We start from the raw sequence: 12178 nt of genomic DNA, 5'->3' as shown, positions 1-12178 counted from the left end.
GTTTGCTTTTCTTAATTGTTGAAGGCTTAGCTTATATTCAGTTAGTGTTTGACAGAGATTTCCTTGAAATCCAGGAGCTAAACAAAACAAAACAAACCCCCCACCTTTCCTACTCTTTGTGGAGTGGCTTGTCCTAGGGCACTCCTTTTAACACCTAGCCGTTTGCAACTCTCCCTCAGTCCTCACTTCCTGCTTGCGCTGAACTTTGGAGAGCAGCCAACTATAAAAGCTTAGGGTCTTCTCAAGTCTTTTACACTTTTGAACGGTCCTTATTTCCCAAAGAATCTCTCCCTGGCTTTTCCTCCCAGGCCTCAGGCAGTCTGTTGTATGTCTCCACCTGAATCTTTTGTCCCCAGGAAGCTGCGGATTTTTTGTTTGCCTTACAGAGTTCTTGAGCAGTGCTTGTCACGCACACACACCCTTCCCCGTGTGGGTTACAAGTGAATCAAAACAGAGACAGCACTTTACACAGTCCTTCATTTGGCCTCCAGACAGGTTAGGACAGACAGACACAATAATTAGTGAATAAGGTCTGCTCTGTTCCCTCCAGAACCAGGGACCAGGGGGCCACACTGGGAATACAGGCTGCTGATTTCAAGACTGCTGCTGAGCCAGGGAGGGGAAGTAGCAAGAAAAGTAAAACTGCCACAGAGCTTTCCTACCGTTTTTAAGTGCCCTTTTTCTTAATTCAGCATTTGCTTGGTTGACGTAAACTTCTGACTCTTCTCCAGAGTTCTGGCAAAGTTGGTTCTGACAGGTGCTGCTTGTTTGTCAGTGTTTGTGTGGAGGGACAGGAGTTTGGAGCCGCCCATTCTGCCATTTTGCTGACATCAGTGCTCGTGGATGACTCACTTCTTAACTTCTTTGTGTTTGTCTCAGTTCCTTTTTCTGTACAGGAGATGATACAGGGAGCTTGTAGTGAGGCTTTCCTTTTGAGAGAAATGATCACTAAAACAAAAAAAAGCCTATTCCAGAAGTCTGTCAACTGAAAAAAACAATGCACAACCTAAAAGTTGAGAATTATGATTTATTCGAGGATATTACTGAGGATTATAGTGTATAAACAGCCTCTTAGATAGCTTTGTGGAACTTTCCAAAGAGGTAAGGGAGGAGCCAGGATATAAAGGAGGTTTTGCTGAAAAAAAAAAAAAAAAATGTGGTTGAACATGAAGAGATTACTGCAAATCACAAAAAAATCCAGACATTTCAAGTTAATGATTTTAGTGCCTTTCTGTGTATGGGAAGATGCAAGGGTCTGGGTTCATTGAGATTATTCCTCTGACATGCATCTTAACTATCTAGGGCCAATAGCCTATTTTTCTCCATCCTGAATGCCCCTCAGGGTGCACCGTTGGTGGTAGCTGCAGTGACTGATGGCTTGTGTGGCATTCTTTGTTTACTAAAATGGCAGACAACATTTTTTTTTTGTCCACAAGCCCAAGACCTTTTTGTGTTGGGCTTTGCATCCACATTGGCCATAATGGTGAACGACGTCTCCCCAGAAGGAGCTGTAGGCATCCATCAGTTTGTTTTTTAGCTTATGATTAGTACTTTTTGGTTCCTGTGCGGGTAAATCATGAAGATATTCTCCTATGTTTTCTTCTAAGAGGTTTATAGTTTAAGCTTTTAACTTAATTCTGAGATCCATCTCAAATTAGTTGTGTTTGGTGTCATGTGTTAAGATTCATTTTCCTCCCTTTCATTTATTCACTAGTTCCAGCATCATTTGTTGAAAAGACAATCCTTTCCCTGTTACACAGCTCTGGCACATTAGTCAAAACTCATTTAACTATATATGCCTGGGCCTAAGCCTGGACCCCCGATTCTGTAACATTTATCTAGTTGTCTATCCTTATGCCAATATCACAGTGTTTTGATGGAAACTTTATAGCAAGTCTTGAATTCAGGTGCGTGGACCATTCAACTTTGCTTAAAATTGACCTATGTCCATTACATATAAAATTCAAAATCAGCTTATCAGAGTTACTAAAATGCTTGTGGTATTTTGATTGTTATCATTAAATCTATAGATCAGTTTGGGGAGAATCAACATCATCATAATGTTGAGTGCTCCAATACGTGAATGTGGTATATCTCTCTATTTATTTAAGTCACTTATTTTTTCACAGTGTTTTGTAATTTTCAGTGCAGAGATCTTGCATATCTTTTGTTAAATTTATTATTAAGTATTTAGGTTTTTATACTGTTATTATAAATCAAAATTTTTCATCTTCTAATTGTTGCTAATACACACACACACACACACACACACACACACACACACACACACACACACACACACACACACACACACACATTTTTCCTTCCTCTGTATATTGCCCTGTGTCTGGTGACTTTGTTAAATAGCTCCAATAGTTGCTCCTTAGTACTCCTTAGATTCTTCCATGTTAAAAAAAACATGTTTTCTGCAAATAATGACAGTTTTACTTGTTCCTTTCCAATCTTTATGCTTTTTTCTTGCCTTATTGAACCATTTAGAACCGTTACTACACAATTGAATAGAAGTGTGGTGGGGTGTATGTCCTTGACTTGTTGCCAGTTTTGAGGTGGGGGGCATCCACTATTTCACCATCGCCTGTGATGCTAGCTTTAGGTTTTTGATAGATGCTTTTGTCAGATTGAGGAAATTTTTTTCTATTCCTAGTTTTTTTGAGAATTTCTGATCATGAATCAGTGGAATTTTGTTGAATTTTTTCTTCAGTTATGGAGATCATAATGATCTCCTTTTTGTCTATTAATATGGTAAATTGTACTGATTTTTTGAATGTTGAACCAACCTTGCATTTTTGGAATAAATCCACTTGGTCCTGATGTATTGTCCAGGTTTTTGTTTGTTTTTGTAGTGCTGGATTTGATTTGGTCACATTTTGTTAATGACTTTTGCATCTACATTAATGAGAAATACAGATCTGTAAATTTATTTTCTTTGTCAGGTTTTGGTATCATGGTTATATTGGCCTTTTAAAACATGATAGTTAAGTGTTTTCTCTTTATTTTCTGAAGGAATTTGTGTAAAATTGGTATTGGTATCTTTAAATATTTGATGAATTCACCATTGAAACCATTTGGTCCTAGAGGTTTCTTTGTGGAAGGTTTTTTGATAATGAATTCATTTTACTTAATAGGTATAGAGCTATTCAGATTTTCTATTTGTTCTCGTATCTGTTTTGGTAAATTCTATATTTCAAGGACATTGTCCATTCCAGCTAAAATATCAAATTTATTGTCTAAGTCCTCAAAATGTTCCCTTATTAATCTTTTAATGCCTGTATCTGTAGTGTATCTGTATCTGTAGTGTATCTGTAGATCTGTAGTGACGTTCTTTCCTTCATTGTAGTGATACCTTCCCCTAGTCTCTTTTTTTTTTCTGGATGGTAACATTAGGATTTTTTTTTTACTGAGATACAGTTGATTTACAATATTACATTAGTTTCAGGTATACAATATAGTGATTCAGTATTTTTATAGATTATACTCCATTTAAAGTTATTACAGAATAATGGCTATATTTTCCTGGGATGTACAATATATTCTTGTTACTTACTTATTTTGTAACATAGTAATTTGTGTCTCTTAATCCCATACCCCATCTCGCCCCTCCCCCCATTCCCTCTCTCCACTGGTAACCACTAGTTTCTTCTCTGTATCTGTGAGCCTGTTTCTGTTTTGTTATATGTACATTCATTTGTTTTATTTTCTAGATTTAACTTATAAGTGATAATGTTGAGTATTTGTCTTTCTCTATTTAACTAAGCATGATATTCTCTAGGTCCATCCATGTTTTTGCAAATGGTAGAATGCAGTTCTTTTGTTTTGGCTGAGTAATATCCTGGTGGGTGTGTGTGTGTGTGTGTGTGTGTGTATGTGTATGTGTGTATCACACCTTATTTATCCATTCATCTGTTGATGGACATTTAGGTTTTTTCCATATCTTGGCTATTGTAAATAATGCTGCTGTGAATATTGGGGTGCATGTATATTTTTGAATTAGCGTTTTCATTTTCTCTGAGTATATACCCAGCAGTGGATTTGCTGGATCATGAGGTAGTGCTGCTTTTTGATTTTTAAGGAACCTACATATCGTTTTCCATAGTGGCTATACCAATTTAAAATCTCACCAACAGTATACTAGAGTTCCCTTTTCTGCACATCCTAACCAATGTTTGTTAGTTGTAAACTTTTTGATGATAGCCATTTTAGACAGGTGTAGGTAATACCTCATTCTGTTTTTGATTTGCATTTCTCTGATGATTAGTGATATTGAGCATTTTTTTCATGTGCCTGTTGGCCATCTGAATATCTTCTTTGGAAAAATGTCCATTCAGGTTTTCTGCCCTTTTTTTTTCTTTCTCCAAGTGTTTTTATTATTATTATTTTTAAATTATTTATTGATTTATTTATTGGCTGTGTTGATTCTTCATTGCTGCGTGTGGGTGTTCTCTAGTTGCGGAGAGCAGGTGCTACTCTTCGTTGCAGTGCGTGGGCTTCTCAGAGCGCAGTCTTAGTAGTTGTGGCACACGGGCTTAGTTGCACCACGGCATGTGGGATCCTCCGGGACCAGGGCTCAAACCCGTGTCCTCTGCATTGGCAGGCAGGTTCTTAACCACTGTGCCACCAGGGAAGTCCCTCTGCCCATTTTATAATTGGGTTCTTGGTTTTTTGATATTGAGTTTTATGAGATGTTTCTAAATTTTGGACATTAACCATTTATCTGTTATATCATATGCAAATATTTTCTTTGCTTGTAGGTTGTCTTTTCATTTTGTCAGTGGTTTCTTTTGCTGTGCAAAACTCTTAAGTTTAGTTAGTTCCCATTTGTCTACTTTTGCTTTTTTTTCTTTTGCCTTAGGAGACTGATCCAAAAAAATATTACTACAGTTTATGTCAAAGAGTTTTCCATCAATGTTCTCTTCTAGGAGTTTTATTGTTTCAGGTCTTACATTTAGGCCTTTCAGCCATTTTGAGTTGTTTTGTGTGTGTGTGTGTGTGTGTGTGTGTGTGTGTGTGTGTGTGTGGTACGTGGGCCTCTTACTGCTGCAGCCTCTCCCGTTGCAGAATACAGGGTCTGGACACGCAGGCTCAGCGGCCATGGCTCACGGGCCCAGCCACTCTGCAGCATGTGGGATCTTCCCGGACCGGGGCATGAACCCATATCCCCTGCATCGGCAGGCGGATTCTCAACCACTGCGCCACCAGGGGAGCCCTTGAGTTTATTTTTGTATATGGCGTGAGGTAATGTTCTAATTACATTGTTTTACGTGTAGCTGTCCAGTTTTCCCAGCCCAACTTGTTGAAGAGACTGTGTTTTCTCCATTGTATATTCTTACCTCCTTTGTCCTACATTAATTGACCATAGATGTGTGGGTTTATTTCTGAGCTCTCTATGATGTTCCATTGATCTATGTGTCTGTTTTTATGCCAGTACCATGCTGTTTTGATTACTGTAGCTTTGTAGTATAGTCTGAAGTCTGGAAGAGTTATACCTCCAGCTTTGTTCTTTGTTCTCAGGATTACATTTGCAATTTGGGGTCTTTTGTGGTTCCATATACATTTTAAGATTATTATTACTTTATTTATTTATTTATTTTGATTTTTTGGCTGTGTTGGGTCTTCACTGCATGCAGGCTTTCTCTAGTTGCGGTGAGCATGGGCTACTCTTTGTTGCGGTGCATGGGCTTCTCATTGCGGTGGCTTCTCTTGTTGTGGAGCATGGGCTCTAGGTGCGTGGGCTTCAGTATTTGTGGCACATGGGCTCAGTAGTTGTGGTGCACGGGCTCTAGAGTGCAGGTTCAGTAGTTGTGGTGCACAGGCTTAGTTGCTCCATGGCATGTGGGATCTTCTTGGACCAGAACCTGAACCTGTGCCCCCTGCATTGGCAGGTGAATTCTTAATCACTGTGCCATCAAGGAAGCCCCAAATTTTAGGATTATTTGTTCCAGTTGTGTGAAAAATGTCATGAGTGTTTTGATAGTGGTTGTATTAATTTTGTAGATTGCTTGGGTAGTATGGTCTTTTAAACAATATTAATTCTCCTAATCCAAGAACACAGGCCATCTTTCCATTTCTTTATGTCATTTTCAAATTCCTTCATCAATATATTATAGTTTTCAGAATATAGGTGTTTCATCTCTTAGGTGAAGTTTATTTCTAGGTATTTTATTCTTTTTGGTGTGATTGTAAATGGATCACATTTACAATCACACCAAAAAGAATAAAGTACCTAGAAATAAACTTCCCTGATTGTTTCCTTAATTTTTCTTTCTGATAGTAATTATTTGTGTACACAAAAGCAACATATTTCTATATATTAATCTTGTGTCTGGCAAATTTACTGAATTAATTTATTAGTTCTAATAGTTTTTGGTGGAGACTTTAGGGTTTTGTATATATCATGTCATGTGCAAATAGTGACAGTTTTACTTCTTTCCTTCCAATTTCGATGCCTTTTTTCCTTTTTCTTGTCTAATTGCTTTTGTTAGAACTTCCAATATTATGTTAAATATATGTGGCAAGAGTGGGCATCCTTGTCTTGTTCCTGAATTTAAAGGAAAAGTTTTCAGTTTTTCACCGTTGAATATGATGTTAGCTATGGGTTTGTCATAGATGGCCTTTATTATGTTGAGATTTGTTCCCTCTATACCCACTTTGATGAGAGTTTTTATCATGAATTGATGTTGAATTTTGTCAAATGCTTTTCTCTGTCTATTGTGATAATCATGTGATTTTTTTCCCTTCCACTTGTTAATGTGGTGTATCACATTGATTAATTTGTGAATATTGAACTGTTCTTGCATCCCTGGGATAAATCCCACTTCATTATGGTTTGTAATCCTTTTTATATACTTTTAGGTTCAGTTTGCTAATATATTGTTCAGGATTTTTGCATCTATATTCATAAAAGATATTGGCCTGTAATTTTCTTTTTTGTGGTATCTTTGGTGTTGGTATCAGGGTAATGGTAGCCTCATAGAATCAATTTGGGAGTGTTCCATCCCTTCAATATTTTGGAATAGTTTGAGAGGTATAGCTATTAGCTCTTCTTTATATGTTTGGTAAAATTCCCCCGTGAAGCTCTCTGGTCTTAGACTTTTGTTTGCTGGGATATTTTTATTACAAATTCCATTTTACTATTAGTGATTGGTGTGTTCAGATTGTCTGTTTCTTCCTGATTCAGTCTTGGAAGTTTGTAAGTTTCTAGAAATTTGTCCGTTTCTTCTAGGTTGTCAAATATGTTGGTGTATAACTGTTCGTAGTATTCTCTTATTTTTAAAAAATTTTTCTTTATTTTTTTGGCTGCATCAAGTCTTAGTTGTGGCACGCAGGATCTTCACTGAGGCAGGTGGGATCTTTCTTTGTGGTGCGCAGCTTCTTCGTTGTGGCATGCAGGCTTCTTTCTAGTTGCGGTGCACGGGCTTTTCTCTAGTTGTGGCGTGAGGGTTTTTTCTCTCTCTGGTCGTGGCGCACAGGCTCCAGAACATGTGGGCTCTGTAGTTTGTGGCATGCCTCTCTCTCGTTAAGGCATGCTAGCTCAGTAGTTGCGGCACATGGACTTAGTTGCCCCATGGCATGTGGGACCTTAGTTTCCCAACCAAGGCTTGAACCTGCATCCCTGCATTGGAAGGCAGATTCTTTACCACTGGACTACCAGGGAAGTCCGTTCTCTTACGTTTTTTTGTATCTCTGTGATACTGGTTGTTATTTCTTATTTTGATAACTCTGTCATTTCCTGTTTTGTTGATTTGGTCCGTCTCTCTTTTCTTCTTGATGATACTGGCTAAAGGTTTATCAATTTTGTTTATCTTTTCAAAGAACCAGCTCTTGATTTCATTAATCTTTTCTGTTTTTTCTTTTTTTGGTTTTGATCTGTGTTTTATATATTTCTTCTCTGATCTTTATTGTTTCCTTCCTTCTGCTGACTTTGGGCTTTGTTCTTTTTCTAATTTCTTTAGATGGAAGGTTAGGTTGTTTATTTGAGGTTTTTCTTGTTTCTAGAGGAAGGCTATAATATTGCTATAACCTTCTCTCTTAGAACTGCTTTTGCTGCATCCCATAGATTGTTGGAAGGTTGTGTTTCCATTTTCATATGTCAAGGTATTTTCTAATTTCCTCTGTGATTTCCTTATTGACCCATTGTTTAGTAGTATGTCTCCATGTGTTTGCACTTTTCCCATTTTTCTTTCTGTAATTAGTTTCGAGTTTCATACCATTGTCGTTAGAAAACATGCTTGATATAATTTCTATCATCTTAAATTTGTTGAAACTTGTGTCCTAGCATGTGATCTGTTCTGGGGAATGTTCCATGTGCACTTGAAAATAATGTGTATTCTGCTGGTTTGGGATGGAATGTCCTGCACATATCTATTAAGTTCAACTGTTCTATTGTGTCATTTAAGACCACTTCTGTCTGGATAATATATCCATTGATGTATGTGCTCTGTTAAAGTCCCCTAGTATTATTGTATTGTTGTCAATTTCTCCCATTGTGTCTGTCAATATTTGCTCTATATATTTAGGTGCTCCTGTATTAGGTGCATCTATGTTAATGAGTGTAATATCCTCTTCTTGTATTGATCCCTTTATCACTATATAGTGCACTTCTTTGTCTTTTGTTATAGACTGTTTTACAGTCTATTTTGTCTAATAAAGAGTATTGTTACTCCCAACTTCTTGTCATTTCCATTTGCATGAAATATTTTTCCATCCCTTCATTTTCAGTCTATGTGTGTCTTTAGTTCTGAAGTGAGTCTTTTGTAAGCAGAATATAGATGAGTCTTGTGTTTTTATCCAATCAGCCACCCTGTGTCTTTTGATTGGAGCATTTAGTCCATTTACGTTTAAAGTAATCATTGATAAGTTTGTACTTACTACCATTTTGTTACTTGTTTTCTGGTTGTTTTTGTAATTCTTCTCTTTTCTTCTTCGTTTAGTTTCCTCCCTTGTAGTTTGATGTTTTGTTTTTAGTGGTATGCTTGTTTGTGTTCCTTTCCTCTGTTTTGGTGTATCTATCATAGGCTTCTGATTTGTGGTTACTATGGGGTTCATATATGTTGACCTATAACTTGAAACAGGTAGTCCTTTAAGTTCAAACATTCTAAAAGATGTACCTTTTTTACCCCCTTCCCCCATACTTAGTGTTTTTGATGTCATATTTTACATCTTCATGTTTATTCCTTTATTGATTATTGTAGTTATACTTAATTTTACAATTTTTTTGTCTTTTACTATTCATGCTAGCTTAAGTGGTTGATGATCAGACTTCCCTTTATATTTGCTTTTACTAGTGGGATTTTCCCTTTCCTATAGATATTTTCTTCTTGTTATAGACTTCTCCTTTCCACTTAGAGAAGACCCTTTAACATTTCTTCTAGAGTTGGTCTGATATTGATGAACTCTTCTAGCTTTTGCTTGTCTGAAAAGTTTTTTATCCCTCCTTCAATTCTAAATGGTAATTTGCTGAATAGAGTGTCCTATGTTGCAGATTTTCCCTTTCAGCACTTTAAGTATGTCATGCCACTCCTTTCCAGCCTACAACATTTCTGCAGAAAAATCAGCTGATAGCTTTATGAGAGTTCCTTTGTATATGACTGTTTTTCTCCTGCTGCCTTTAGAATTCTGTTTAACTTTTGCCATTTTAATTATGCTATGTCTTTTAATTATGGTGTGTCTTGGTGTGGGTCTGTTTGGGTTCATCTCTTTGGGAGCCTCTGTGCTTCCTGTATCTACATATCCATTTCCTTCTTCAGGCTTGGGAATTTTTCAGTCATAATTTCATTGTATACATTTTCACCCCTTTTCCTCTCTCTTCTCTTTCTGGACCCCTTTATTGCAAATATTGGTACACTTGGTGTTATCCAGAAATCCCTTAAACTGGTTTCATTTTTTAAAATTTGTTTTTCTTTTTGCCATTCTGATTGGGTGATTTCCATTATTTTTTCCAGATCACTTATGAGTTCTGTAATACCTAGTCTGCTACTCATTCCTTCTAGTGTGTTTTTCATTTCAGTTATTGTATAATTCAGTTCTGACTGGATCTTTTTTATATTTTCTAATTCCTCATCAATATTCTCACTGTGCTCATCTATTCTTTTCCCTAATTCAGTTATCATTCTTATTTACTAATGCATTGAATTCTTTATCTAGATAAAAAATATATTTAGTAAATTGTTTATTTCTGTTTCATTAGTTGTTTATTTCAGGGGTTTCCCCTTGCTCCTTCAATTGAGATAAATTCCTCTGTCTTCTCATTTTTCTTATGTTTCTCTGTCTGTGAAATTTGTGTAAGTTACCTATTGTGATCTTGAAGGGGTGTCCTTATGTGGGAGCATCCCTATACAACCTGTGTGTGCTCAGTGGCTTTTGTGGGAGAGCCAGATTTGATTTGAACACAAGTCATGCCTTTCCTCAGGCTGTGCTGGTAGTTATAACCTTGGTAGGAGGTGGAGCTGGAGGAGGGGCTAGGACAGTAACAAGTGTGAGATGAGACTTTCTCTCTGCTCGGTGACTGTCACTCCCCTATTCAGGGCAGGGTCAGGTCCCAAGATGTTGGAGAAAAAGCCCTGAGGTTCAGGTCTGAGCAGGTTCAGTTTCCTTTAAGTATGTTATGTGCTCTTCCCCCTCCCAGCACCAGCACCCTCAGCCCCATAGGGGAACAGTGCTGGAGCAAGAGGGGCAGATATGGGTATTTGACAAGGATCAGCCGACAGGGTGTGGTCATCTGGCCACTGTCAGAGATCTGGTCTGCCTCTGATGCACTGCCTGTACTATTTTTATTTTATTGGAGTATAATTGTTTTACAATGCTGTGTTAGTTTCTGCTGTATAGTGAAGTGAATCAGCTATATGTATACATATATCCCTTCCCTCTTGGACCTCCCTACTCCCCCATCCCACCCATCTAGGTCATCACAGAGCACCGAGCTGAGCTCCCTGTGCTATACAGCAGGTTCCCTCTAGCTATCTATTTTACACATGGTAGTGTATTTATGTCAAACGTAATCTCCCAGTTCATCCCACCCTCCCCGTCCCCGCTGTGTCCACATGTCCACTCTCTACATGTGTCTCTATTCCTGCCCTGCAAATAGGTTCATCTGTACCATTTTTCTCGATTGCACATATATGCGTTAATATACAATATTTGTTTTTCTCTTTCTGACTTACTTTTCTCTGTATGACAGACTCTAGGTCCATCCACATCTCTACAAATGACCCAATTTCATTTCTTTTTATGGTTGACTAATATTCCATTATATGTATGTACCACATCTTCTTTTATCCATTCATCTGTTGATGAACATTTAGGTTGTTTCCATGTCCTGGCTATTGTAAGTAGTGCTGCAGTGAACATTGGGGTACATGTGTCTTTTTGAATAATGGGCGGAAGACCTAAATAGACATTTCACCAAAGAAGACATACAGATGGCCAAGAGGCACATGAAAAGATGCTCGGCATCACTAATTATTAGAGAAATGCAAGTCAAAACTACAATGAGGTATCACCTCACACCGGTCAGAATGGCCATCATCAAAAAATCTACAAACAATAAATGCTGGAGAGGGTGCAGAGAAATGGGAGCACTCACTGCCTGTACTATTGCCAGTAATGGCTTCCCCTCTCAGCTCAGATGCTGCTTAGGGTTCAAGCTACTACAGTATCCCATGGTCATGGCAGCCCCTCCCTCCAGTGTGGAGCTGCAATGTGAGGCAAAGGGTGCTGGAGCGTTCACTCAGTTCAGGCTGCGATGTGCTCTAGTGCTGTCATGGGAAACCAGTCAGCCAGCCTCATGGTTTCAATCTGCTCTTTCTGCCCTGCTTTGTGAGCAAGCAAGAATTCCCTCACTCCTCATGGGTAGAGTCCAGGTGTTCCAGAGCCCTCCTGTTGGTCTCACTGGCCCTCTAGCCAATGGGATTCCTTTTCCCTTTGTCAGACCCCAAGGCTGGAGAACTCAATATGTGGCTCAACTGCTCACTCCCTAGGGAAGATCTCCCCCATGTAGTCTCCCTTTTCCTCTGAGATCCCTCCCACGGGCACAGATCCTGACCTGATCACTTGTCTTCCATTCCTGATTCTGGATGTATCTTTCTTTCAGCCTTGGTTGTACAGGAGTCTTTCTGCTATCTCCACTTAGCTTTCAGATTTTTCCACATGTAGATGTATTTTT

This window comes from Delphinus delphis, chromosome 4 (assembly GCF_949987515.2).
Source record: "Delphinus delphis chromosome 4, mDelDel1.2, whole genome shotgun sequence".
Classification (NCBI taxonomy): Eukaryota; Metazoa; Chordata; class Mammalia; order Artiodactyla; family Delphinidae; genus Delphinus; species Delphinus delphis.
Note: the sequence above shows the minus strand (reverse complement) of the source record.